The sequence below is a fragment of the Bubalus bubalis genome, chromosome 11 (genome assembly GCF_019923935.1).
Source record: "Bubalus bubalis isolate 160015118507 breed Murrah chromosome 11, NDDB_SH_1, whole genome shotgun sequence".
NCBI lineage: Eukaryota > Metazoa > Chordata > Mammalia > Artiodactyla > Bovidae > Bubalus > Bubalus bubalis.
Window position 1 is genome coordinate 71,070,568 of NC_059167.1, and position 15,325 is coordinate 71,085,892.

Below are 15,325 nucleotides of genomic sequence, written 5' to 3' on the forward strand. Positions count from 1 at the left end.
TTATAACCTTCTTTCTTTCCATGATTGATAGAAGGAGAGTTAAAGGAAGGAGTTCTTTCCAAGATAAGTATAGAGATTATTCTAATAAGAATAGTCTCCTTTATTTTGAGAAAATGAAACCATATTACATAGTTATCCAATGAATCACCATCACAGAATCTATAACTAGCATTATTATACCCACTTGGCATATGGAGAAACTGAGACATAAAATGGCTTGCAATGTCAACCAGTTCTGTTTGATTTAACTTTTAGATGTGAGGCTATAAAAATACATATTTATTTTTATACTTAATTTTTACTTATGATCATGAGAGAATATATACTCCTTGTAGCCAATGACACAAGATCAGATTCTACAAATCCATAGTCCCATCACTTGGAAGCCACCCTTGTAACCATGTTGGCATTATTCCTTCCAGTCATTTTTCTACCAGGTTTGTTCTTTTCATAGATAAAAGCAAACTGCATTTACAGTGTGAGTCCCACTCCATTCACTTTATGTTATACCATGAGCCAAAGATACTCTTATCAATACTTGACAGTTTTGACCCTAGTTTAGACTAAGAGTGGAGCAGTAGGTTGCTGGAGTCAGGCGGTAAATTCTCAGAAGACCAGTCCTTGAACGAGGTCCTTAGCATAGCCAGCATGAGGCTGGGCCATCCTCTGGTGCCAGCAATGGGTTAAGATTCAGACAATGTGGGAATGATGTCATGGGTCTTCTGGAACAAGGCAGAGATTTCTGCGACTGATGGACACCTTTCCTGGGCATTCCATTCACAGACCTGTGATTGCAATCATGTCAGTGAGCCTCCTAGCACACAGTCGTTCTGTCAGTCAACACACAGACACAGGAGCTAGCATGCATCTTTTTAAGATGGCTACTAGTTCTATCTGAACATGCAGATTCATTACAGGACTCAACGCAGGGTATAAATGCTTTGCATTGCCCAGAGGACAGACACGCTAGGTGTCAGTCCTCATGCCAGGAGAGTCTGGGTTTCCATTTCACTTTCCAACAACACTAAAAGGTTTAAATTGGTGCAGGGATGAGAAGGGCTTTAAGGTAATGGTTTGGGCAGTGAATAACAGAGGTGGTTTCTTGAGAAACAGTTAAACTCTCCACGCGTGCATGTGCACAAACACACACACACCCCTAGTTTTATAAAACAACATGAGCTATTTGTAAAGATTAAAACTTTAAAAATCATAATATGAATGCTTTTAAAAACAAAGACCAATGTAACTCGTTTATATTAGTTCCTCTTAGAAAAATATGGGACAAAAAGTCATTCATTCATTCATCAGATAATTTACAGAGTGTAAAGACGCTTACTCCTTGGAAGAAAAGTTATGACCAACCTAGATACAATATTGAAAAGCAGAGACATTACTTTACCAACAAAGGTTCGTCTAGTCAAGGCTATGGTTTTTCCAGTGGTCATGTATGGATGTGAGAGTTGGACTGTGAAGAAAGCTGAGTGCAGAAGAATTGATGCTTTTGAACTGTAGTGTTGGAGAAGACTCTTGAGAGTCCCTTGGACTGCAAGGAGATCCAACAGGCCATTCTGAAGGAGATCAGCCCTGGGATTTCTTTGGAAGGAATGATGCTAAAGCTGAAACTCCAGTACTTTGGCCACCTCATGCGAAGAGTTGACTCATTGGAAAAGACTTGGATGCTGGGAAGGATTGGGAGCAGGAAGAGAAGGGGATGACAGAGGATAAGATGGCTGGATGGCATCACTGACTCGATGGATGTGAGTCTGAGTGAACTCTGGGAGTTGGTGATGGACAGGGAGGCCTGTCGCGCTGCGATTCATGGGGTCTCGAAGAGTCGGACACGACTGAGTGACTGAACTGAACTGAACTGAACCGCGTGCCAGGCACTGTTCCAGGCCATGTGCATAAACGGCATACAGGATTGACTAAATCCTCGCCATCAAAGTTTCTATTCTTCAACAAATTAGATTTAGTTTATCAAGAGTATTTCATATTCTAGTTTAAAGGAGGCTTTGTTCAGTCACTAAAGAGACATAACAACAAAATATAATACCTGACCATAAGCTAAATCCTGTACTGGAGGGGAAAAGTACAATTAAGGCCATTATTGGATGAACTTGCAAAACTGGAACACAAATGAGAGATTATATTTTAAATATGTTATCTTAAATGATCCAGAAAAAAATTAAATCAAGAAAAATGAGAGAGTAAATGATAAATCAAATAGAGTAAAATGTCAACAGTAGGTGAATATAGAAAAAAGGTATGTGGCAAGTTTTTGTCCTCTTTTTATTTTGTATTATTTTTATTTTGTAATGTTTTGGTAAATTTGAGATTATTTTCAAATAAAAAATTTTATTTTTTCTCCTATTTCACAGTGTAAAATGAATGAAAACCCAGTGTCCTTCAATCATGTAGCAAGCTCCTGTCAATCATATATGATTTGTAGACATTTGATTGACATGCTGATTTTCTTGGGACTTCAAAGATGGGATTGTATTCCCTAATCAGACCCACAGGATAACTGAGGTATAACTTTCAAAATGTCTCCATATGTCAGCTCACAACATGGACCATAGATGCTTTCTATCTCATCCAAGAACCTAATGATTTACTTTTATATCCATAAGAAATATATCATTAATATATAACTACCCCACTCACTGTGTACTTGTAATCCACACTCTCTGGGTTCATAAACACTCTAAAGAACACAACTGTATAATAGAAAGAGGAAATTTCACCAAACAATCCCTGAAAACATACACCAATCTTTCCTTCTTCCTTCCCTTTCTCCTTCTCAGGGGTCAGATAGCTCTCCCAGCCTCCTCTCTCTCTCTTTCTACTATTTCCTTCACAGATGATTACCCCAGTAAATCTCTTCATGTAAAATCCTATCTTGGCATCTGCTTCTCAGAGAACATAGCCTAACATGGCCCTCTATCTTCAGAAGCATCCACATAGAACTAGAGGTTATACCTAGTCACCCTATTGCATTTGAGTGTTTCCCAAGCCTCCATCAGTCATACGTTAAAAATGATCTCCCAAGAAGTCAGTCTAATCTAGTATTATAAACTAGACCTTGAAGTCAAAAGGACTCAGGTGGAAGAATTAGTTGGATGATCTTAATATTTAATGGGATCAGATATCTATCTGAGTGACATCCATAATAATAATAGACAGAATTCTATTTTTTATGGACTCCCCTTTTACAGGGACCATGCAGATTTTCTTCTTTTCTAAAGACAGAAGGCAGAGTATCCAGATGTGAACTTCCTCAGGAGCAATCAAAATTCATATTTGTTTCCCCCAAAGAAAGTTAAATTTATACCCAGAAGCCCTGAACTGGAGTTTAACTATTTCTATAATTCTCTAGGCTTATGTTCATCAGGACTGTCTTGGAGTTCTTAATTTCCACAAATGACTAATCAATCCCATGTTGGTTGTTTCTTGGAGAGTAATGCTTATTTCAGTCTTGCCCAATGTCTAATAACATCTCTTGTCTGAACCTGAGGGCCCAGAGCCATGTTTCCTCTTGTGTACTGCAGATGCCCATCTTGGAAACATGAAGACATCTCACCCACAACTTTTTAACAATTAAGCTAATTTTTACACCCCTCTATATATGCTTTCTTCCTTGGAAAACGGTACTACCCATATCCATTTCTTCACAGCTCAGCTAACACTATGTCCCACCTGTCACCCTGAGATCTACGTCACTGCCGTTTTTAAGGCTTTTTCTTTCTTTATTCTATTAGTGCTCTAATGAAATCCCTGCCATAGGCTGTCTTGACTCCAGTCTTTCACACTGAAAACAAAGTGATTTTTCTAAAAATGTAAACATAAGTCTCTTTAAGATGCTCTTGCCCACTTTGCAGGTTTCATTTCTTATTTCCATTTCTTGATAAACCCTGCATACATATGAGTTGCTATTGCTGCTGCTAAGTCGCTTCAGTCGTGTCCAACTCCGTGCGACCCCATAGATGGCAGCTCACCAGGCTCCCCCTTCTCTGGGATTCTCCAGGCAAGAACACTGGAGTGGGTTGCCATTTCCTTCCCCAATGCATAAAAGTGAAAAGTGAAAGTGAAGTCGCTCAGTCATGTCCGACCTCAGCGACCCCATGGACTGCAGCCCACCAGGCTCCTCCATCCATAGGATTTTCCAGGCAAGAGTACTGGAGTAGGGTGCCATTGCCTTCTCCGTGAATTGCTATTAGGTTGGTGAAAAGGTAATTGCGGTTTTGGACCACGAATTTTAAATCATTGTATCTAGGCTCAAACATTTCTTAATCAAAATAGGAACCGTTACAATTAACACATTTTGCCAATAAGAAATAAGTTTGCTTATTTCTACAGCATGAAAATCCATCCTTCAGGATTTGACGAACTCTTGGAAAGCATTTTCTGCCTCTTGCTGGTTGTGGAAGCGTTTTCCCTGCAAAAAGTTGTTGAGATGCTTGAAGAAGTGGTAGTCAGTTGGCAAGAGAGCAGGTGAATATGGCAAATGAGGCAAAACCTTGTAACCCAATTCGTTCAACTTTTGAAATATTGGCTGTGTGACATGCAGTCGGGGTTGTTGTGGAGAGTAACTGGGCCCTTTCGGTTGGCCAATGCTTGCTGAGGTGTTGCGGTTTACACTGCATCTTAACTTGCTGAGCACACTTCTCAGATGTACCAGTTTCACCAGGATTCAGAAAGCTATAGTGGATCAGAAGGGCAGCAGACCCCCAAACAGTGACCGTGACCATTTCTTTGGTGCAAGTTTGGTTTTGGAAAGTTCTGTGGAGCTTCTTCTTGGTCCAGCCACTGAGCTGGTCATTGTAGGTTGTTGTATAAAATCCACTTTTCCATGCATGTCACAGTCTGATCGAGAAATGGTTTGCTGTTTCATAGAATGAGAAGACACTTCAAAGTGATGATTTGTTAAAATTTTTTGGTCAGCTAGTGAGGCACCCACTTATGGAGTTTTCTGTGTTTCCAATTTGTTTCAAATGCCCAATGACCGTAGAATGGTTGACGTTGAGTGCTTCAGCAGCTCTTTGTATAGTTGTAAGAGGATCAGCTTTGATAATGCTCTCAATTGTCATTGTCAACTTATGATGACCAGGAGTGTGCTCCTCATCTTCAAGGCTCTTGTCACCTTTGCAAAACCTCTCGAACCACCACGGCACTATACATTTGTTAACAGTTCCTGGGCTAAATGCACCGTTGATGTGAGTTGTCTCTGCTGCTTTATGACCCATTTTGAATTCAAATAAGAAAATCTGAAAGCTGAAATTTGCTTTTAGTCTAACATAATTTCCCTAGTCTAAAATAAATATAAAATAAACCACACATAATAACTCATTGGGCTTCCCCTGGGCTCAATGGTAAAGAATCTGCCTTCAATGAAGGAGCTGCAGGAGACATGGGTTCAATCCCTGTGTCGGGAAGATCCACCTGGAGGAGGAAATAGAAACCCACTCCAGTATGCTTGCCTGGAGAGTCCCATGGACGGAGGAACCTGGCAGGCTATGGAACATAGAGTTGCAAAAGTCAGACACAACTGAAGGGATGCATGCACACACAATAAGTCATTAGGAAAAAAAAAAAAAAAAAAACCAAACCCATAAAGTGAGAAACGCACATTAAAATGATGTATAACATAACCACATTTATTTAGGAATGTACTCCAATATCAAACAGCAAAGTTTAACAATGCAAAACTGCAATTACTTTTGTACCAACTTAAAATCTCATTTGTTAGTTATCTACAACATGCTAAGCATCAGAAAGAGTCCTTTTTAGCCCTAGGTGGGAGGTATTATCACTTCAAATGAGAAAAATCAGAGAAGATGGGTAGCCTGCTCAATATCATAAAACTGACAAGGGACAGGGACAAGTCTTTTTGTCTGCAAGGTTACCCCCTTTTTTTTAAAAAAGTGAGGCATTATATATACATGCATTAAAGAGTACAAATTTGAGTGTACAGTTTCATAAGAATTGACAAATATATAAACCCCAATCAAGTCATAGACCTCTTTCATTACTGTGCAAATTTCCCTCTGATTAAAAAAAAAATGACCTCTAATTTTCACATGGTGAAAAAATATATTTTAAATACCCAATTCTTGAAGACCATTGGTTTTACCCTTTCCCTTTCTGCCCTGCACCAAGCCTGCACTGATCTTTTATACTGTTTTATACAAGGGAACAAGCCTATAACCCTTCTGATAACATCTACTCACTTTCCAAGTTTCAGTTTTAACAGTATCCCCATTCTGATGCCTTTCTCATACCCAAAACTGTAACAATAGCTAACTTTTCTCTATTTCCTCATAACTGTCACTTTTACTTTTTTTAACCACCTATCATTCCCACTGCAGTCTAGTGGCCAACATGTGTCTATAATTTCTTTTTCTATTTCTTGCCTAGCATCTAGTCTCTTGACAGTCATATAGTTAGTGTTTAAGACATATTTGTTGAATAAACAAGTTCATGATGCTAAAGGCACAGACTAGTGACTTGCAAGTCTTAAGATTTGAAACTGGGAATACTGGGAATGAGCAAACTCTGGCAGATAGTGTAGGGCAAGGGAGGCTGTTGTGCTGCATTCCATGGAGTTGCAAAGAGTTGGACATGACTGAGTGACAGAATGACAACAAACAGGCAGCACCTCACTAGATTTCATTAAAGGCTTCCCTTGCTTATCGCTTCAGGTCTAGGGCAATAAGGCCTGGGGCACTTACCATTCCTTACTGGTTTCCCTTAGGCCCGCCCACACCCTGGTAAACAGTGTTTATTGAAATCTCCTCATTCACAGTATTTGAGAGTACCATCTGTTTCCAGCTGGGCAACTACCTAATTGACACATACAGATGGTACCTGAAGTCCTTGGAGATAAAATCATCCAAAGAGAGCAGATAGAACAAGAAGAGTCCATACAAGAAACAAAAGATGAATTTAAATTCCTTACTCAATACATTTGCAGAGAAATTCACTCCAGAGCAGCAAGCAGAACCAGAGTCAAGGAAGAAGAGTTTCAAGAAGGAGTCAGTGATTTCAGATATTGCAGGAAAATCTAGGAGAATGAGAACTGAAGTAGACTCTTGATGTTGACACTTAGGATGTCATTGGTGACTCTTTTTCTATTTAATAGAAATTTCTCTTTTCCTTTTTAATCAGAGGGAAATTTGCATGGTGATGAAAGACGTCTATGACTTGATTGGGGTTTATATATTTGTCAATACTTATGAAACTGTACACTCAAATTTGTACTCTTTAATGTATGTATATATAATGTCTCACTTTTTTAAAACAAGGTGACTCTTTTTCTATTATTCTATATTGGTGACTCTTTTCAAGAGTAGTTTTGGTATAATAATGGGATTAGAGGCATAACTGCAGCGCACTGAGGTAGGAATGGGAGTTGAGAAAGAGTAGATGTAAATGTGGGCTTCCTTAGTCGCTCAGTGGTAAAAAAAAAAAATCTGTCTGCAAATGCAGGAGATGTGGGGTCAAATCCCCAGGTCAGGAAGATCCCCTGGAGAAGGAAACGGCAACTTGCTACAGTATTCTTGCCTGGGAAATCCCATGGACAGAGGAGCCTGGCAAACTATAGTCCATTGGATCACAAAGGTTCAGACATGACTTAGTGACTAAACAACAAAGATATAAATGTAGACAATTAATTGATTCGGGAGTTTGAAGGGAGAGAAGAGAATCAAGTTAAGACAGTGCCGTCCTAGAGAAATAGTATAGAAAACGTTGTTTGTTTGTTTTTTTTTTAATTTTATTTTATTTTTAAACTTTACAAAATTGTATTAGTTTTGCCAAATATCAAAATGAATCTGCCACAGGTATACATGTGTTCCCCATCCTGAACCCTCCTCCCTCCTCCCTCCCCATTCCATCCCTCTGGGTCGTCCCAGTGCACCAGCCCCAAGCATCCAGTATCGTGCATCGAACCTGGACTGGCAACTCGTTTCATACATGATATTACACATGTTTCAATGCCATTCTCCCAAATCTCCCCACCCTCTCCCTCTCCCACAGAGTCCATAAGACTGTTCTATACATCAGTGTCTCTTTGGCTGTCTAGTACACAGGGTTACTGTTACCATCTTTCTAAATTCCATATATATGCATTAGTATACTGTATTGGTGTTTTTCTTTCTGGCTTACTTCACTCTGTATAATAGACTCCAGTTTCATCCACCTCATTAGAACTGATTCAAATGTATTCTTTTTAATGGCTGAGTAATACTCCATTGTGTATATGTACCACCACTTTCTTATCCATTCATCTGCTGCTGGACATCTAGGTTGCTTCCATGTCCTGGCTATTATAAACAGTGCTGCAATGAATATTGGGGTACACGTGTCTCTTTCCCTTCTGGTTTCCTCAGTGTGTATGCCCAGCAGTGGGATTGCTGGGTCATAAGGCAGTTCTATTTCCGTTTTTTTAAGGAATCTCCACACTGTTCTCCATAGTCGCTGTACTAGTTGGCATTCCCACCAACAGTGTAAGAGGGTTCCCTTTTCTCCACATCCTCTCCAGCATTTATTACTTGTAGACTTTTGGATCGCAGCCATTCTGACTGGTGTGAAAGGGTACCTCATAGTGGTTTTGATTTGCATTTCTCTGATAATGAGTGATGTTGAGCATCTTTTCATGTGTTTGTTAGCCATCTGTATGTCTTCTTTGGTGAAATGTCTATTTAGTTCTTTGGCCCATTTTTTGATTGGGTCATTTATTTTTCTGGAGTTGAGCTGTAGCAGTTGCTTGTATATTTTTGAGATTAGTTTTTTGTCAGTTGCTTCATTTGCTATTATTTTCTCCCATCTGAAGGCTGTCTTTTCACCTTGCTAATAGTTTCCTTTGATGTGCAGAAGCTTTTAAGTTTAATTAGGTCCCATTTGTTTATTTTTGTTTTTATTTCCAATATTCTGGGAGGTGGGTCATAGAGGATCCTGCTGTGATGTATGTCAGATAGTGTTTTGCCTATGTTCTCTTCTAGGAGTTTTATAGTTGCTGGTCTTACGTTTAGATCTTTAATCCATTTTGAGTTTATTTTTGTGTATGGTGTTAGGAAGTGTTCTAGTTTCATTCTTTTACAAGTGGTTGACCAGATTTCCCAGGACCACTTGTCTTTAATCCATTGTATATTCTTGCCTCCTTTGTCAAAGATAAGGTGTCCATATGTGCGTGGATTTATTTCTAGGCTTTCTATTTTGTTCCATTGATCTATATTCCTGTCTTTGTGCCAGTACCATACTGTCTTGATAACTGTGGCTTTGTAGTAGAGCCTGAAGTCAGGTAGGTTGATTCCTCCAGTTCCATTCTTCTTTCTCAAGATCGCTTTGGCTATTTGAGGTTTTTTGTATTTCCATACAAATTGTGAAATTATTTGTTCTAGCTCTGTGAAGAATACTGTTGGTAGCTTGATAGGGATTGCATTGAATCTATAAATTGCTTTGGGTAGTATACTCATTTTCACTATATTGATTCTTCCAATCCATGAACATGGTATATTTCTCCATCTGTTAGTGTCCTCTTTGATTTCTTTCACCAGTGTTTTATAGTTTTCTATATATAGGTCTTTAGTTTCTTTAGGTAGATATATTCCTAAGTATTTTATTCTTTCCGTTGCAATGGTGAATGGAATTGTTTCCTTAATTTCTCTTTCTGTTTTCTCATTATTAGTGTATAGGAATGCAAGGAATTTCTGTGTTTTGATTTTATATCCTGCAACTTTACTATAGTCATTGATTAGTTCTAGTAATTTTCTGGTGGAGTCTTTAGGGTTTTCTATGTAGAGGATCATGTCATCTGCAAACAGTGAGAGTTTTACTTCTTCTTTTCCAATTTGGATTCCTTTTATTTCTTTTTCTGCTCTGATTGCTGTGGCCAAAACTTCCAAAACTATGTTGAATAGTAATGGTGAAAGTGGGCACCCTTGTCTTGTTCCTGACTTTAGAGGAAATGCTTTCAATTTTTCACCATTGAGGATAATGTTTGCTGTGGGTTTGTCATATATAGCTTTTATTATGTTGAGGTATGTTCCTTCTATTCCTGCTTTCTGGAGAGTTTTTATCATAAATGGATGTAGAAAACGTTTCAAGACGAGGGGAAAATGTGCTTGTGTAGAAGCTAAAGAGAAAGAATCAGTGGGGAAAGTGAGATGAAAGATATAGGAAGGAGGGGAAACAGAGAATAAGGAGGAGGAAAGATGAGAGGATAAGCTTCTTAAGGAAGGAAACATCTTTCCCTCAAATGTTTAATGGACGATGTATAAATTAGATGAGCCTCTGTTTTTCCCTGTAGCATCCTGCATACCTCACTAGCATATGACTGTCACCACTATTTTGCAATTATCTGTCTGCACTTTCAGTCTTCCCATAGAAACTGCTCCTCCAGGACAGGTGTATACCTTATCTTCTCTGTATCCTCACTATCGTGTGTGTATGTGCATGCTTAGCTGCTCAGTTGTGTGGACTCTCTGTGACCCCATGGACTGTAGCCCACCAGGCTCTGCTGTCCATGGGATTTCTCAGGCAGGAATACCGGAGTAGGGTGCCATTTCCTCCTTCAGGGGATCTTTCCAGTCCAGGGATCAAACCCGAGTCTCCTGTGTCTCCTACATCGGCAGGTGAATCCTTTACCACCGTGCCTGTACAGGAGGCAATAATTTCTTTTTTTTTTTTTGAGAAGTTGAAGATTTGACATCTTTGGTTGAAGTTGGAGCAGTTGAGGGATGTTCTAACAGCTGCTCTTGTTTTCTCTATGAAACAGGAGGTTTAGTCTGGCTACAATGGGGAACGTAAAAAAATAAAAAGCTTAAGGGAAGAGGTAGGGTCAGAATCTGAATGAATACACAATTTAAACCAGATCCAGTGTCTACACTGTTCACCACTCTTACGTTGCCTCTCCGTGATGCAGCTGAGATGGCCTCAAAAGATCCAATTTCTGCAGAGTTTAAAACTACTGCAGTTGGGAATATTCTGATTTTTACTCAGCAAGTAGACTTCGGGTTTAATTTGACTTCTCATGTCTGGCCTCCCAAAAAGAAAATGAATTATCAAACTGATGTGAAAATTCTGGTTGTGTTTAATTTCTTGATTATGAACTTTTAATTTGATTAAGATGAAGTCTTTCTCAGCCTTATCAATTTGGGTGAATGGTTATAATCTCATTCTACACTCAAAAATCAGAGTAGGTCAGAGGCACACCCTGAAGGTTCTGTGCTCAGAAACCTTGTCCTGAAGCTGGGAGGCTTCTCCCCAGAGCACCCCTTCCTGCCTGCAGCACTGTGCACGCCCATTTGTCTTCAGTCTCCGTAGCACATACACTGTATGACAACGAGATCAGTTTTCATATGGAGCCAACTGAACCAGTCTCTTTTCACAGTAGTGAGATCTTATAAAATCGCTTTCTACACTGTCAGAGAAGAGTATGGAATTTGAACATGGTCTCTGTGTGTGTGTGTGTGTGTGTGTGTATATATATATATATATATATATATATATATATATATAATGTAAGTGCAATTTATTTCTTAGCTGCTCCCAAAGAGGATTTGAGGGAACTATTATTTTATTTTGTCTCTTTTTTTGTATGGGCATAAACGATCTTTTGAGGCCATCTAAACTACATCACCAGAGAAGGCAATGGCACCCCACTTCAGTACTCTTGCCTGGGAAATCCCATGGGTGGAGGAGCCTGGTAGGCTGCAGTCCATGGGGTCGCTAAGAGTCGGGCATGACTGAGCGACTTCACTTTCACTTTTCACTTTCAAGCATTGGAAAAGGAAATGGCAACCCACTCCAGTGTTCTTGCCTGGAGGATCCCAGGGACAGGGGAGCCTGGTGGGCTGCCTTCTCTGGGGTCGCAGAGTCAGAAACGATTGAAGCGACTTAGCAGCAGCAGCAGCAGCAAACTACATCACGGAGAGGTAACATAATAGAGTGGTGAAGAACATAGACACTGGATCCAGTTTCAATTGTCTGTTCATTCAGATCCTGGCTCTACCATTAAGGAATGGTTGGTGCTTGGGTACATTCACTTAAAACCATGTGCAACAGTGTCTGGCTTCAGCTGTAAGTTGGGATAATAATAGTATCTACCTCATAGATAATTGGAGAAGGCAATGGCACCCTACCCCAGTACTCTTGCCTGGAAAATCCCATGGACAGAGGAGCCTGATGGGCTGCAGTCCATGGAGTCGCTAAGAGTCGCACACGACTGAGCGACTTCACTTTCACTTTTCACTTTCATGCTTTGGAGAAGGAAATGGCAACCCACTCCAGTGTTCTTGCCTGGAGAACCCCAGGGACGGGGGAGCCTTATGGGCTGCCGTCTATGGGGTCGCACAGAGTCGGATACGACTGAAGCAACTTAGCAGCAGCAGCATAGATAATTATGAGGATTATAAATTAGATTATGGAAAGTACTTTAACTGGTAAGTGGAACGTGGCTACATCCTGAAATTAAGTCCATTAACTCTTACTATTTTTTAAAATTGCTACTGAATGGCCTACCAAAATATCACTAGATTATTCTATGATGCAATGTAACTGTTTAATAATACAGATAACACATATAAGGTATTTTGTCTGCTAGGTGCTAGGCTAAGTGCTCTCTGTATGTTACCACTGGAAAATGTAACAGAAGAAACAGGCTAAGAGAGGATATATTGTCACCTAGTATCAAACACTTGGCTAAGTGAAATTAGAACCAGGGAGTATGACTCCAAACCTACAGACTTAGGCACAGGAGGACATTGCTTTTTCTTTGCACACTTATTTTCACCGTTAGGCAAAAATATTAGTTAGGATATGGTTAGGCTTAGTTAAAACTTACAAACAAACCTAATGGCATTCTAATGAATTCTATGAAACAGTGACTGCTTTTCTCAGAACTGTTACATTTTATCTTTCTGAGGAATGTTAGTATATTTTGTCAACTTTATTTGATTTAGGATTCAGATTTTGGAGAAATATTTCTCAGCCTTCACTTGAGAACACACACTGCTGCTCAAACCTTTGAAAGACCCCGTTGCAAATCTGACCTTTTTTCCCCTGTGAATGAAGAATTCCTACTGATTTAACATGCATGAATTAATTTTTAAAAGTAGAGATTTACAAGATGGTCATAAACACTTCCTCCAGGTGGAAATTTTCAACTCAGGAAGACATTATATTTAGAAAATTTAAACAGCAATTAGTTTGCTCATGCAAAGGGGGAGAAAAATCCTTGATGGTCTCATTTCTCCATGTCTCTAATGTACTTACCTTTAAAAGAAATTCATCCTCTTATAAGTAATGTTACATGTCACAAATAATATTACTTTGGATCTATTGCATATTATGAAGAAGTAGCTATAGTAGCTTTTTTCCCACATATCCTCCAGATAAAACAAAATATGCGTGTGTATAACATTTGTAAATAATTTTCCAGGATTCTCACTCATATCCTACTCTAGAGAGTGGCGAGACATATGTGCATGCTCAGTCTGACTCTTTGCGACCCCATGGAATGTAGCCCCCCAGGTTCCTCTGTCGGTGGGATTTTCCAGGCAAGAAAACTGGAGCAGGTTGCCATTTCCTCCTCCAGGGGATCTTCCTGACCCAGGGACTGAACTTGCTTCTCTTGCATCTTCTGCATTGGCAGGCAGATTCTTTACCACTGAGCCACAGGAATAATTGGCTAATGGTTTGAGGGAAGTTCTAAAATCAGATAAAATTAGTATGAATTTCATCTTTCTATTCAACTTGAAGTCTTATTTTAAGATTTTAATTTATAGGAACTTCAGCTCTCTCACCCATGAAATGTGGATAATAACACATACTCTTAGACTTCAGGTGAGATTTAAATGAAGTAAAGCTTCTTAGGGCTTCCCCAGTGGTTCAGTGGTAAAGAATCTGCCTGCCAATGCAGCAGAACTGGGTTTGATCCCTGGGTCAGGAAGATACCCTTGAGAAGGGAAAGGCTACTCACTCTTGTATTCTTGCCTAGAGAATTCCACAAACAGAGGAGCCTGGTGGGCTACAGATCATGGGGTCACAAAGAGTTGGACAAGACTGAACACACACATATATCTTGCCACTCTCTAGAGCAGAATATTAGCTAGAAACCTGGAAAATTATTTACAAATGTTAAACATGTCAGCAAAGAGCAGACTCATTGGAAAAGACCCTGATACTGGGAAATATTGAAGGTGGGAGAAGAAGGGGACGACAGAGGATGAGATGGTTGGATGGCATCACCGACTCAATGGAGAGGAGTTTGGGTAAACTCTGGGAGTTGGTGATGGACAGGGAGGCCTGGCGTGCTGCAGTCCGTGGGGTCACAAAGAGTTGGACATGACTGAGCAACCGAAATGAATTGAAACATGTTATACACATCCACTACACACTACCACAGCTCTTCCATGCAATAGATCTAAAGTGATATTATTTGGGGCATATAACATCACTTAGGAGAGGAATAAACTTCCTTGTTTATGGCACTAAGTAGGTAGGCATTGCCTGTTTTCAATGACTGACATTATGAATCTTATTTCAATTGGATTGGATTGGTGGGTGGTGGTTGTTCATTCACTAAGTCATGTCTGACTCTTTGCAACCCCATGAACTGCAGCACCTCAGGCTTCCCTGTCCTTCACTGCCTCCTGAAGTTTGCTTAAACTGATGTCCATTGAGTCAGTGATGTCATCCAATCATGTCATCCTCTGTCACTCTGGCTTTTCCTGTTGCCATCAATCTTTCCCAGCATCAGGGTCTTTTGGTAGGTAAGGGCAGATTAAGATCAAGGGTCTAATTTCACTGGTTAAGATAGGCTATGGAATGCTATGCCATGCTATTTCTCCAGAAAGAATAGTTACTAATTCATGGCTATTTTCTTTGCTCTAGATTCTTTACCCAAAGATTTAGCTAATCACCTAAGGAGTTTAAGCCACGTGTTCAAGATTACACAGCTTATACACATGGCAGGACCAGATCCCTTTGAGGGCTCCCTTTCCTGTCCCAACTGACTCTACTTCTTTACCTGTCTACTCTGTTTTCCCATTCTGTCTACCACAGCTGGACAATGTCCCTCTTGACTATAAATAGCACTTTGTGTTCATCTTTCACATAGCTCACATTCGTTTCTGTTAGTTACTAACGTTATCTGAGTTCTCGTATCATTTCCCTGAATCAATAATAAATTCCCTGAGAAGAAGGATGATACCACTGTATCAATCAGGAGTGTTTTTAGCTTTTAACTATATGGAAATTTAATTATCTCGCAAAGCAAGGAGTCTAGATGTATATGGTATGGGAATGTAGCAGTTTAGCAATTTCA